The sequence below is a fragment of the Fringilla coelebs genome (genome assembly GCF_963513975.1).
Source record: "Fringilla coelebs genome assembly, chromosome: 1".
Lineage (NCBI taxonomy): Eukaryota > Metazoa > Chordata > Aves > Passeriformes > Fringillidae > Fringilla > Fringilla coelebs.
Genome location: NC_140028.1, coordinates 49,088,591 through 49,103,311, shown reverse-complemented (window position 1 = coordinate 49,103,311; position 14,721 = coordinate 49,088,591). Strand labels below are relative to the sequence as shown.

Below are 14,721 nucleotides of genomic sequence, written 5' to 3'. Positions count from 1 at the left end.
GGCAGGCACTTCTTTAGGTATCTTTTGTAGGGGATATGAGATATGACTGGGTTAGGATACCTCTTGTGTGCAGTTGCAACAATCTAGCTCCTAAGCATGATTCCAGGTGTAAGAATGAAGTCTAGGAATTTGTGGACCAGGAATGGATGAATCATCCTGCCATGCAGTAATAAAATCTGCTATACTAAAAAAAGCTGAAGGGGGAAAATACGTTTAAAAACTTATTTGTAAAATAGGGGGGTTTTTTCCCCTTGATGAGTGGCCTGGGAACATCTGAACAAGATCCATTTAACTGTTTTCTTGCTGTGCACTTTTTATAGTATTTTGAATGGTAAAAAGTTATATATTCTTTCTTCACCTTTGATAACATATAACTGGGGAGTTTTAGGAGTGTACAGCTGATAAAAGCGTTGCAAATGGGTTGCAGCAAAAATTAAAACTTTTAGATACAAAGCTTTTTCTGAAAAGGATTTTAAAAAATACAGGGGAGTTTGTGCCTATGAAAAACTGTTCAACATGATCAAAATCATGGCTCAGAATTTTGTGATAGTTCAGGAACAGCATTTATTCATTAACACTGCACAGATGGAATAATTTTAGTCCTTGTCTCTGAATAAATCCAGGCCATTGTTCATATCTCTAATAACAAGCACCAAAACAATGTCTGGCATCAGCCTGGTGGTTTGCTATACCCACACAAACCTTAAGCCCCTATGAAAAAAATAAATCCTAAGCTTTAGGAATTTGTCGACTTTTCTTTATGGTTTGTAAACGACCAGTGAGGGATTTCAGGTGCCACAACCACATACCTCCCTGGGCATTCTTTCACTTGTGTGCCTGCAGTGTGTAATCATATGGCTTAATAAAAAGTCACAGGGTCACTCACACTCACAAAGCCAGAGGAAAGTCAGGCACTGTTGCTTCCAGTTCACTGATCTGGCCATATTTGACAGATGAGGATTTTTCCTGCGTGTGTCCTGGGGTATGAAATCCCCGCTGAATGGCGGTGCCCATGTGGCTGTTCATTTTAGGCCAAGAAATTTAATTTGAAATGACCCTTTTAATTGCCATGGCCAGTAAGGTGGAAGGGGGTCGAGCCTGCCCTCTCCTAGGGTGAGCCCTGAGCAGCTGAGAGAATCCAGCGCCCTCAGGGGTCCTGGGTTTGTGCTGGGGCTTCAATCCCAGCATCAGGAGCTGCATGGGGAGGGACCACCTATGTACGGTTTCTTTGTCTTTTCTTTTCCAGTAGATATTCCCAGTACTGGAGCAGTTGACAGGGAACTGAAGTCTCAATAAATAAGTAAAGAATGCTGACATGTATTGCCACTGTGGAGGAATGTGCTCAGGAACTGTCAAGGTGCCCCCGTGCCACCAGTGTGTGTCCCTCCTCTGTCAGTACCTTCTGCCTTTTGCAATGTAAGGGTACATGTGATAGATGGGATATCCAAACAACAAATTTGAAACCGCCTGTCTTCATAAAGATAGAGATTAGTTGGTGGACCCTGAGAAATCCATCAGTGTCAGGCAGTAATAGCAAGATCCAAAAAGTTATTGGGTCTATGTGCCCTGTGCTAACTTAGTCAGGAGCTGCAAGAGCCGAGACCTTCGGGTCTGTGGGTTTGAGGCTGCCCCTCTCCAACCTGTCCTGCTGTGCCTGGCTAAAGGCACTTCTAATCCAAGCCCATAAAGAGGCCTCTTAGCAGTGCTGTGGGGACTAAAGTCATTCCAGCTGTGTGTTGTTATGTAGGCAATCTATTTGCTCTTAGTTACGGGTTTTTCCTATTTAGTACAATTAAAATTCTTGACATGCTTCTTCGTATATTGCATTTGCATGCTTGGAGCAATACCTGTTTGATCAATCTCTGTCTTTTACAGGGGTGAATTGAAAGGCAGTGTGGTCACCATGATGTGTGAATTTTGCTCTGTCTTTTTCATTAGAGCTATAAAATAGGTGTGTGGGCTGAACAGCACGTTGTATTTACGAGAGGAATGAAAAACATTGGCTACACTGTAAGCGACACCTGGGGATTTTGTTTTTATTTCCCTGTAAACTAGCTGGACAAGTAATGATGTTTGGTAACATCAGCTTGCTGCTGGAACACCTAGGCTGCATTTTGGGCTGTTCAACTTTGTAGCAAAATTACCTGTGAAATTACTGTCTTGGAAGGAAACCGTGCACTGTGTTTTCAGTGCTTGGTACTATTATGTTTCCATGCAAAGGAGTAAGTAACACAGGAAAACTGTGGCAGAAATGAAAACTTCAGATATGAAGCCATCACGAGATGGAAGGAAAAAATAATGGAAAATACACATTAGTGGACTCTCCCAGCATGGCCGTGGGATTGTAGAATGCACCAGCATTACTCTTGAGCTCCTCTTAAGCTTTATTCCAAATACAAATCTGCATTTGTAGCCAGCTGCTATTATAGCCAGCTAACTTTGCGCTTCCAAGTGCTCAAATGTCTGCAGCTGATCTTTGGCTTTTCTGTACCTTCTTCATAATGATTCTATCTGAAAGCAACACAGGGACACTGGTCTTTCCATGAGAAAGGGGGTGCTGTATTCCCTTGAGGCTGTTTTTTTGAATGAACCTAACAACACACACAAATTAAACACATTCCTGTCACATGCTGCTTACTTTGGTATCCTGGATTATTTTTATTTCTTAGGAATTTCTTCAACCTGTACTGTAGCTCTGTGCATGGTTGGTGCCTGGCTTTCCATGCTCCTGTGGGAGCCACTGTAGGGAAGGTGTGAAACATAACCAGCTTCACCCAGACCTGAGTGTGGGACCTGGACCTAGACCCAGACTGAAATATCTCTGCTGTCCCCTTACCATCACACTCAGCAGCCCTGAGCCTGGCCAGTGTCCTGGCAAGCTAACACTCTGAATGCAGCTACATCACAAGTACAAGTTGTTGTACTTGGCAAATTTCCTGATTACTTTCAGAGAGAAAATTTTCTGTCTGAAGATTGACTTCCATATGAAATCTGAATATAGGACTTAGGGTAGGAGTCATATCATCATCTAATTTTAGGGATCTGTGGCAACTACCTCTTTGAAAACACCTGTCCTTAAAATAGCAATAGCAAGGAGAGGCGAGTGCTGCAGGAAAGGATTTCCATGCTGAACAAGAGGATCACCATCCTGATCATTTTGAGTTACTACATAGATAATATTGTCAACTCCTGATCTCTGTAATATGTCTTATATAAAAGCTGGGGAAAGCCTAAAGAAGCCTGTGAGAGAGGGCAGTATAAGGGATAGCACAAATGAAGAACAGGGGAAGTATTTTAGGATGATTTGTCCTGTTGCAAATGCTAACAAGGAAACAGTATGCTGCTTTGCTAAGTCAAAACCAATCCAGATTCCACTGTTCTGCACTACAGAACATTAGCCAAAATAAAGCTTGGATTAAAATTTTACCCAGTCTCAATTAGCCTTCTGTATATGGCAAACCTTAGGTGAAGCAGCCAAGAGCCAAGAAATTTCCATTTGTCCTTTTCCAGCCTGGGTTAAGTGAGTGGGCTGAGACTCTGGCAAGTGGAGAGAGGTTGGGAGAGAGTGGGAAGGAGTCTTGCTTGGTGCCCGGAGCCAGCATGGACAAGAGTTGTGCAGTGGGTGTGTGGAGAGGTTTGTGTCCTGCAGACGCTCTTCAGTTCGGTCAGGAATGCATCTGGAAAATCCACCCACTCAGCCAGAGAGAGGGATTGATGCCTTAAATAAATAAGATGTGAATGTGGTTTTGTGATTCAGCTTGTGACTTCTTATAGAAGCAGCTGAACTTTCTGTAGTAGGTGGAGTGTGAGACCCAGGGATCCACTTTGCTTCAGCCCATCTGAGGCTTGTAAGGAGATTTTGTATTTGAAGTTATGTGCAGACATTCAGGCCTAGCATAGCAGCACTTTATGTCTTCTCTGACAGCTGTTTCCTAATGCCACAAAGAGGCAGAGCAGAATTGTTTTCCCTTAAGGATATCTGGGCATCAGGGTCTGCTTAACAGGGCTTCACTGCATATTTTTCAAAACCTGAAATTTTAAGTATTTGGAAAATGCTTATTGATTTGCATTACATGGCATGTGTCTGTGAGCTTGTTTTTCAAGGTCTTGGTCAGGGAAGATGAAGAATTCTGCCAAATTTTATATTTTTAATTAGTCCAGGAATGGACATGGAAGCTTTTACTTACCAGGCTTGTTTTGATCAATATATCCTACATTTGGTAGTGTACAATGGCAGAAAAAACCCTTCCCTTTTGTGTTTTCTTAGTGGGTGAAGGTATGATTTCAGACCATCTGTGTATGTAGTGACAACCATTGCCTGAAAGATTCCTTACATATATTTCTGCTTTATCATATGATAGGGGACAGTCTGGTTACAAGACATAATAATACATAGACCCAAAAGATATTTTTCTTCTTTCTTCATTTGTTTCTAGAAGTTATTTGCTTCAAGTGGAAATCTGATGTATAATGCCCCACATAACTGGTGATTTCATTTTAAATCTAACCTCAAGTCTCCTGAAGCCAATTAATCCAGACACAGACTGTCCAGGTTTCAGCACAGCAGCTGTGCACAGCTAAACTCACTTGTCCCCAGAAGTTACCACATGTCCCTTCTTGCATGCACAGATCTTTATATTTAAACCTGTGTGTCTTGTGTGAATATATCCAAGCTGGATTTGGCTCAGTGTGTAGGACTACCTAGCAGCACAACTTCAGAAACAGACCTGTAGGACTAGATTGCATGTAGGTTCCATCTGGAAATTTGCGCTCCAAACATTGTTTCCTAGGTCTGGAAAGCCAAAAATCTGAGAGGTGGTTCTTGTGCTCACTGTATTCCAAGATCCCATTCATGAGTATTCTGGCTGCCTCAAACAAAATAACTTGTCTCCTTAAGAAAACAGGTTTCTTCCATTAAATGATACTACATGTTTAACCTCTTCTGCAAATTTATAAAAATAACCATGTGCAGATTTCAGTTTTTTACAAAATTTCCTTACTCAAGGTTCCTTGCAGAAAGCATCAGCATAGCTCAGTTTTAAGGGAAGGCAAATAAACCAATATCATGTTCTTCTGCTCATTACACAGGAGCTGAAAAAACTTTCCAGAATATTGACAATTTTAATACTAATACGGGTTTAAACAGTTAACCAAGTGTAGCTAAAATTAGGAGAAAACTTGGGGGGCTCAAAGTAATGAGTTTGGTATGTGTAAGGGTCTGAATCAGCTGAAATACTGCAGGAGGAAGAAGGGGAGTAAACATGTCTTCATTGTCTTTCTCTTGCCTCATCAAAGAGAACCCAAGTAAAGATCATTTTTCAGAGAACTGTCATTCAACCCTCAGAGACCATCTCTGTTGGTCTCAGATCAGAACCATCCTTTCTGCAGGGTCCAAAGCAGCACATGAAGCCACATCTGTGAAAGATCTCTGTGCTTTGTGTGGTGTTCACAGCTCAATTCATCATGCTTCCAAAAACTGCAGGCTCTGTGGAGATGCTGGTTTGTGGTGCCGTGTTCTGCTTTTGCATTTTAAGAGGTAACAGGGGCGATGCAGAGGTGGCTCCTGTCCTCTCCATGTTTAGCTGCAAGTCTGTCCCTTGTTCCCCCTGCCCATGTCAGCTAGGGCTGGAGTAGTCCAGCAGAAGGTAGAAAGCTCATTTCAGTACTGGGCCCATCGAGAGGATGCAGGAGGGGAATTTGGTAGCTGCAGGAAATGCCTGCCCTTGTCAGAGGGCGATCGGCACCCCATAAACCCCGTGAACTTCACAGCTGCCTCTTGCTTCAGCAGGCCTTGACTCTGGGCCAGGAGCAGAGGAGACTCAGCCTGAGTTTGAGCCCCTTTGCCCAGCATGTGACCATGGTGCGTGCTGACCCCCAGGACAGGAGGGTGCTGGCAGGGGCCCACCTCTGCAGCAATAGCCGCATCTGCTCCTCTGCTGCAGCTCTGACTCCTGAGAAACTCGTGCTCTTGGCAAGCCGCTGTGTGAAATGCAACATGGTGAAGCTGGTTTTATTCTCAGTTGTCTTGCAAAAGGTTACTGTGAGTAGTTCTGTGCTTTAATAAAAAGAAATAGAGCTGTGTTCTTCACAACAAGCCCTTTTTATTACAGCTGGTTTGAATAGCAATTGGCCTCTAATCGTGTCTCCAATGGAAAGAAGACCCCTTATGAAAGCCTTTCATTTACTACAAAGAATGAACTTTCCCATGCATGAAACCAAATTACCAAAACAAACCCACCAAATAAGTGAAAGAGCTACCAAGAATTTGTAAATGCCCAGTGGGTATTCAAGGTGACTTAGAAGACATTAAGTGGAAGTGTCTTTGTAAAAGGAAGCAGAACAGCTGACTGTGAAATTATAAAGCATTTTACGTCAAAGGAATACTTAGATCACTGTACCCTTCTTCATTTTGAGCTTGGCGATTGTGCTGATGTGGCACTAAAATAATTTACTTTATTTTTCTCCCTTCTGGGAGGTTTCTAAAACAATATTTTTAAAAGAAAAATAAATAATGTCTAATGTCTTTTCAGTTGTCCTTTTGGGAAGTCTTGTGGTGAGTTAAAAGAAAATACTTGGTGAGGCTGTGAATGGGAGACATTTCCAGGGTGGGTGTGTTTTGAGGTTTATTTGGGTTTTTGTAATACTCTGCCCCTATGTATTTTTTAATAGTTTTCATAAGCTTTTAATACAGTAGAAATTAAATTAAGAAACTCTTCTTTATTCCACTAGTTTTGGGAGCTTTGCAGGAGAATGTGTTACAAGACTATTACCGTCTTTGAAGTCCTGATGGAGGGAAGCCATGATACCACCCTAGTCCTGCAACCTTCACTCAGGCAAATTCCCAGAGGGGTTTTTTGGTGGTCACTTCTCCGTCCTTTTGCTGTCAGATCTGTATATGAAAAGGTTTGGTAGCCCCCACGTGACCATGTTTCACCTTTCAAGATTGCTGTTTCTAGAACATCAGAGTTCCCAGAGGGAACCAAAGGTAGTTCTGTGGTCATTATGGTCTCATGAGAAATGTCTTCTTTTCCCCCCAAAACCTTCAGTTTGGAGATTGCAAAGCTTTTTTCCCTGCTCCTCCACTCTGAGCAACACTTCACATCACAGGTAGGACTTGTTCCTACGCATCCTGCCTCAAAGTGAAAAATACACCGCCTGAAATCAGATCAGTACTTGAGAGAATCAGCAATGGGTTCATATCATTTCCTTTGAGCTTTTTAAAATAAAATACAGTCCTGCAGAGTTGATTGGTTTTATGAATGACAGCCCCTTTCCGATGGACACATTGCATCAACTCAGCCGCCAAAACTACGCAGTTTAGGGCACAGCTGTTTTTTTGGTCCTGGAATTACTAAAGCTGCATGAAGTCAGATGGGGTTTTCCTCCTGTCCTGTGCTGGAAGTGCAAGAACAGGAGAGCCAGGCTCAAGATGACAGAGATGCTCTGCGGCTGCGGGGAGGCAAAGCCACACAGAGCTGGCAGGCAACAGCAGGGAGGGGGTCATCCCAAAACTCTGCCAAGGGACTCTGTTGTTGCAGTCTGGTTGGTCTGATTTGACCACTGCTCAGCAGGGTTCATATTTCTGTGCCCATTCATAAAAAGCAATGTAAAGACCTCTGAACCTCTCTGACTGGTGCCTGTTGGGGCCATTCCTCTGCTGCCTTGATTTGCTTGACCAGGCTTGACTTCACCAGAGCAGAGCATGCCACACAGGCACGTTTCAGGACGGGGTTAAAACCATCTGCAGTCTGGAAACCAGCAGGGTCCCCAGAGAGGGAGTTAAACCCAGGGAGTACTGATCTGTTTCCTGCCTTTGTTATGATTTCTGCCATGTAACCCAATCTCGCCCACCAGCCAGCCTGAGTGAGCCCAGCCAGCTGAGTCAGCAGGGCATGGGCTGCTGCAGCTCACCTCACATCAGCACAGCCAGCCTCCAGAATCCCTGGCAGGTTTTCAGGTTAATCCTGCCCCAAAATAGGTGGGTGCTCACCACCTTCACCCCCCAGCATCAAACAGAGCAGAGAGGAGGTGGGCAGGGTGCAGGGGGGGCTCCCGGGTCTGCTGCCGTGGTGTGCCTGTCCAGAAGGGATATACAGGGCTATAGACCCTCTATATCTATATCTATATCTATATCTATATCTATCTATATCTATATCTATATCTATATCTATATCTATATCTATACCCTCACTGCTCTTGCATGGGTCCCAACACAGCCCTTTAGGAAAATCCTGTATAAAATGGCAATGGTATTTGAAATTCTTGGGTGGGCACTCTTCTTTGATGTCGACCTCCAAAGTGTTTAAAAGACTTTATATTCTTAAGAAAATAGAGCATTATCTGCCCATTTTAAGCCCAGCACAGTGTGTGTAATCTTGCAAATGCAGACAGGTAAAATGGGACGTAGTGTAATGAGGGCAGGGAAGGAGAGCGATGCCATGACCTGGCACTGCTCACAAATCCAGGGGGTTTCACCTCCCACTCCCAGAGAGAGCCAGGCCCTGTGTGGGCATCTACTGCCTGCCTGTGAGCAGGGCTGCCCTCACCCTGAACCCTTTCACTGTTCAATGTCAAGTCAAACCAGCACCCAGTCTTCTTTGCCTTCGCCAGGACTGCCAGCCCAAGGAGGAGGAGCACTGGGAGGAAAGTCCTGGTGCTGCCAGAATAAAGGCTGGTCAGTTCTTTGGGGAGAGGGCTGGGCAGCACAATCCCAGTCACCCTGTGGGTCCAGGTCTCCTGGCAGAAATGCTGTGCTGTGCCCAGGAGCCCTTGCGTGCAGAAGGGGAACATAGAGTGATGCATAGCAAGAAAAAATCACCTTCTCACTTTGTTTTTTCCTCTTTCTTGCACAACTGGCATGGGCTGGAGCTGACATCTGATCTGCTTTTGATCTTTTTCTAGCACTTGCTGTATGTTTTTCGAAGCATTTCGCTGCCAGAGCCAACCACTACTAAGAGAGAGAAAAAGAAGTCAGCAAACATCCCCATTTAAAACTGTGCTGGTTTTAAAGCTTTGCAGATTACTTTGCTTGTTTTTCAGCTAACTCATAAGATGTTGCCAGCAGATTTCCAGTAAATTAGACATTTAAGTCAAAGTGGCTTATTTGAAATATTTGAACAGTGGCACGGGGAAAGCTTAGGTGAAAGGCAGAGCTGGGAGAAGGATGATCCGTAATTTGTCTGCAGCTCTGCCTGGTGCAGATGAGATACCCACAGCAGACCACCATTCTCATAAGGTCATGGTTTGTTACAAGGATTTGGGATTATCCATGCTGATTTCCCAGGCCTTAAAATTCTGATTATTCATTTCAGCTGTAGTACAGTAAGCAAAACATGCATTTTTTTCCTGGGATTTCTTGCTTCAGGCTCTCTTTGAAATTCATGGAAGCTATCTGCAACATAATTTTCTCATAATAATTTTAAATGTCTTTTAGAAATCTGAGGAGAGTGGAGAAGTTTGTGACTATCTCTCAGGACTTACATTCTTAGGTCACAGACAATTCTGATGCAAATAAGTACAGCTCCACTGATTAAAGCAGTGTTGTCCCTGACAGTGTTGAAGTGTGAAATGGTTTGGGTAGATTTGTGTCATCCCACTGTTAAAAGACTGAGAGTTAAACAATACTTGTGCAAGCAGCTGAAAGGCCTAAATAAGTATGTTGCTTTAAATCACAATAAAATCCATCATTTATTTTCATTGTATTTAGGGAATTAGAGCCAGGATCTCAGTGAGCAAGACTAGTTTCCTCTGTAGTTGCTTGCACCATGCAGTCCTTTAACACTTGTCAGAGGAGCATAAGGAAGTTTGTTAACATCAAAGAATTATTGCATCTCACTGTGAAGTTTTTAAAGTTTTGCAGTAGTAAAGTTAGTTCTGCTATGAAGTTTTGCATAAGGTTGGTATGGGATTTATAAAAATAACATTTTGTTCAGTACTGGGTCTCCTCACTGATTGATAGTATTAAGAGACTCTTAGTTTCCTTCTACTTAACTAGTAAGTTTGTCTTTACTACAGGCTAATTTGAGATGGACATTCCAACATTCTCATTGCTGTATTCTTAATTTTTAGTGAACAATAGTGAATGTTGTCCTAGATGACTGGGTGATAAAACAGCTAATAGTTGAATTTGATTTTTTGATAATTTATGTTCTGAAGCCATGACCACCTCCTCCATATATAGAATATATATTATCCCAGTATGTACGTTTCTGATATTTTCATCTCTTTTAATGGGGAAAACCTTGTCAGAAGTAGACTGAAAACTCAGAGTCGTTCCCCAACTGTCCCAAAGATTTATGCCAAAGGAGAAATAGCAAGGACCAGGAATAAGCAATATCTTACTTCCTCTGTTTTGTTCAAAAAAGCTTCAATGTTCCCTCAGCTCCCTTGAGGCAGTCTTCTGTCCTCATCTTGATTCTGGAAGTGTTCCTTGCTGGTTTTATGTCCCTGGCCCACTGGGCTGTACACATGTCCCTGCTCTGTAGTTGAGCTGCCTGCCACAGCCATGTTCACCCTCCCATCCAAGCAGGAGGAGCCCTTTTGCTCTGAGAGGTGGGGTTTCATTCATGAGATTACTTGGAACACTGCCTAAAACATAGAGACAAAAAAAAAACCCAAAAAAACAAAACAAAAAAAAAACCAGACAGTTGAGCAAAACAGGAAGGCCAAGCCTTCCTTTTATCACGAAATGCAGTCATGGGTATCACCAGCCTCTGTGGAGGGCGAGCTCTTACTCATTCCCTTAATGGCATTTCCATTCCAGGCAGAGGGAGTGACCAGGAAGAGACAGAGCACCTGCTTTGTATCCTGTGCTGGTTGCTGCAGCATCACTGTGGCCTGGGCTAATCAGAATGGACAGCAATTAAGGGTAATTGAGGTCATCTTTCTAGCCCAGTGCTTTCCCTGTAGCTTTTAATAAGGAGAAATTAGAAGGGGAAACAAATGCTGTTGTTCAGTAAGCTCTCATGAGAGGTTTCTGATTGTCTCAGGATTCAACAACTCATTAGATGGAGAATTGGCAGTGCCTGGTTTGAGTAACACCAGTTTCCTTCATGTCTGTGTGGTGACATTGTTTACATTCTTGAAGCATGTGGAATGTTAATTTTTCTGTTGGTTTCTTCCCTCCTGGTATGGGGTTCTTGGGCTATTTTGAGCCTGAGCTTGTTTTCCTCTGTTATGTAAGAAGTCAAGAATATAGGAAGTGTGATGTACTTTCTATTAGTGATACTGCAACTAAGACAGGACTGGCCAAATAGGGTCTTTGTCACAGGCCTTTGGTCATAATAAATCACTGGGTTTGGAAAATATAATAATAGTAGTAGTAGTAGTAATAATAATAATAATAATAATAATAATAATAATAATAATAATAATAATAATTATTATTATTATTATTATTATTATTATTATTATTATTATTATTATTATTATTATTATTATTATATAATTTTGGTGGGTTTTTTGGTAATATTTCCTGTGTTTGATGAGACGAGGACAAGTACCAAATAGATTGCAAAAGAGAAACATGTTTGTAGTGGTAACAGCCCTGGCTGAAACAGCTGCCTCACCTGCAGCCTCTGGGCTGGGCAGTCTCTGCTGGGACCATGTCTGACATACCAAACCTGTGAGCAGTGTCCAGTGCCTGCCAATGAAAAGAGAAAATGTCTAGGGAGATTTTATCTCTCTTATCCCCCATCCCAAAATGTGGATTGCTTTTTCCCCTCCCCATTTGTTTTGGCACAAATTCAGGACTCCAGAGCAAGACCTGCAAATGGTTGGTGAGAAGGAGCAAAGAAGATTCCGTGTCAACTGCTCATCCTTCTGCCTACACAGCAGAGAGCCCCTCATGCCCACTGCTCTGTGGATGCCCTTGCCACACCATACCTGTGGGAAGACACCTCCATGTTCATGCATTCCTACAAATTGGGGTCCTCAATGGCCTCTATTCATAACATGCAAATAAAAGGGTGAATCCTCTACAAGTTTTTCTCATAAACACCACACATTTTTTACAATCAGGCCATTCGAGCATAACTTGGGGTCAGCAAACTGTGGTAGAGAGTACTGTAACAAATGGGAAAATTGTGCTTGTAGATGCATAAGCTTTTCAGAGGCAACTGCTGATAAATTCTTTCAGTTTACCACAGTATGTCCAAGGAGATTTGCATTTTTCACTTTCTTGTCATCAGGGCTTCACAAATAAAGGCACATGGGCTGATGTCTTCATCAGACACCCATCAGGAAACTCAGGTCTTGTTTTGGAGGGTCTGTATGCTCTCAGTCTATCTGTAAACAAAATGCACATATTTATGACGTGTTCTAGAGAAAACAAACAGAATCAGAGGTCTTTACTTCTGATTAGCTTCTACTTTGAAAATATTTTCACAAATGCAGTTTTCACATTTAAATAATAAAATGTCATGTTCTTCCTTCTCACATATCACTTGCCTATCACTTGCCTTACCCAGATGCTCATGTGCATTACTCCTGTCATCCGTGGAATAACCCTCATCTTTGTTCATTGCATGCTTGGATCTTGTTTTTCCAAAGCCTGACTAAAGCAATCTTGTGGTTTCCTGTAAAGCTGGGAAAATCAGAGATTCTTCTTGACTGACCAATCAAATACATGAGGAAAACTGTAGATGGATTGTGATAGATGGTTTTAAGGAAGTTTGCACCCAAAAGCTAAATCTGCAGCCATGATGGCACATAATATCCAAGTAATGAAAATCCCTCTGGATCCTCACTCCCTCAGTGCTTGGATTCCTTTTTGGATGTCTGAAATCATAGAAACCAAATGTCTCACCACCCTCGTAATAAAAAACTTCTTTCTGGTGTTGAATTTAAATCTACCCTCTGACAGTTTAAAGCTGTTTCCCCTTGTCCTGTCACTATAGGCCCTGCTAAAAGTCTCTTTCCATCTTTCTTATGAGCCCTCTGTAAGTACTGGAATGCTTCTATAATGAGTCCCCAGAGTCTTCTCTCCAGACTGAACAACTCCAGTTGTCTCAGTCTGCCTTCATAGGAGGGGTGCTCCAGTCCTCTGACCACTTTCTTAGCCCTTCTCTGGACCTGCTCCAACAGGTCCTCCATGTCTTTTTGTACTGTGGAAACTGGATGGACATACAGAACTGGATGCAGTATTCCAGATGGAGTTTTCATGAAAGAGGAGTCTTGTATTTGTGGGGTGCCCTGTGGCAGGAAGGAATGATGCATCTGACTCCATGTTCTTAGGAGGCTGATTTATTATTTTAAGACACTATATTATACTAAAGAATACTATACTAAACTATACTAAAGAATAGAGAAAGGATACTTACAGAAGGCTAAAAGATAATGAAAACTTGTGACTCCTTCCCGAGTTCCAACACAGCTGGACAGTGACTGGTCATTAAGTCAAAACAATTCAGATGAAACCAATGAAACAACCACCTGTTGGATAAACAGTCTCCAAACCACATTCCAAAGCAGCAAAACACAGGAGAAGCAAATGAGATAATATTGTTTTCCTTTTTGTCTGAGGCTTCTCAGCTTCCCAGGAGAAGAATCCTGGGCAAGGGGATTTTTCCAGAAAATATGACGGTGACAGAGTTGGGAGAGTGACCTGCTGGCTGTGTGTCTTTAATGCAGCCCAGGGTGTGGTTCTTGCTGGCTTGTGCCCAATTTTTCATGCACTGGTATCCCCAAATCCTTCTCTTCAGGGCTGCTCTCCTACCCATTCACCTCCCAGTCTGTACTGATACTGGGGATTGTCCAGTCTGTACTGATACTGGGGATTGCCCTGCAGCACCTCGCACTTCCTCTTATTGAAATTCATGAAGTTCAGGTGGGTCTGTTCCTTAGTCTTTGTCAAGGTCCCTCTGGATGGCATCCCTTCCCTATGGTGAGGGACCACCATTCAAGAATTCAATACAGTCATTCCATCATAGAATTCCACTAGATTATCAGGCATGATTTGCCCTTGGTGAAGACATGCTGGTTGTCTCTAATCACCTCCCTCTCTTCCATGTATTTCAGCATAACTTCCAGGATGATCAGTTCTGTGATCTTACCAGGCATGGAGGGGAGACTGCCTGGTTGGTAATCAAGACTAGCAGTGAATTAGGAATTTATTGAAAGACTGGGCAGAAAAGATATTTTTTCTGCCTGTTGTCACCATGATTAATGGCCCATCTATTTGTGATATGGAAGTTTCAAAACATGAAATGCTTCTTTCATTTTGATTTCATATGTGGGATTACATAGTGCAAATAGGACTGCATTGCATGAGGCTGAATTTGGTGTTAAATTCCAAGCATATAAGTTTGTTTTTATATGGAAATACCTCTGTTCAGAATTAGTGCAATGCTGATGTATTGCTCTAATATTAGAGCTTGTCAAAAACTTTTGACTCTTTTGTCCCAGAAAAAAAGTGCTGGCATTTCATTTTTTTAATTTTCTTGTTCTGAATAAAGGCACCATATGATTGCCACCCACCTTCCCCCACCAACAAGGGACAGTTGCAGAAAGGATCATCTTGGAAAAGCTTATACAGCTTTATTTGAGGTCTTCAGCTGAAGAGAAGCTTCAGAATTCCTGAGCAACTGAGCTATTCTACTTTATCCTGGTGTGATTTTAAATTTTGTTCTTTTGTTTTTATGGGAAAAATAGATCAGACAAATTAGTCTCAGATTTCCCTAGGAGGCTGGGCTCCCAGGCCAGAAATGCATCAGGTATCACAGT

The 14,721-nt window shown here is 42.5% G+C and overlaps 1 protein-coding gene across 2 annotated transcripts in view; it reads left to right on the top strand.

Moving 5' to 3' along the window:
- Nucleotides 1–14,721, top strand: part of COLEC12 (collectin subfamily member 12) — a 96,931-nt gene that overhangs the window by 16,393 nt on the left and 65,817 nt on the right. Inside the window, exon 3 of one of the 2 annotated variants that reach the window (XM_084214709.1) lies at nucleotides 10,763–10,867. The exons of the other annotated variant lie outside the window; for it this stretch is intronic. The gene's annotated coding sequence lies outside the window, so the exon portion shown is untranslated. The remainder of the gene's footprint in view (nucleotides 1–10,762; nucleotides 10,868–14,721) is intronic. 2 annotated transcript variants of the gene reach the window in all.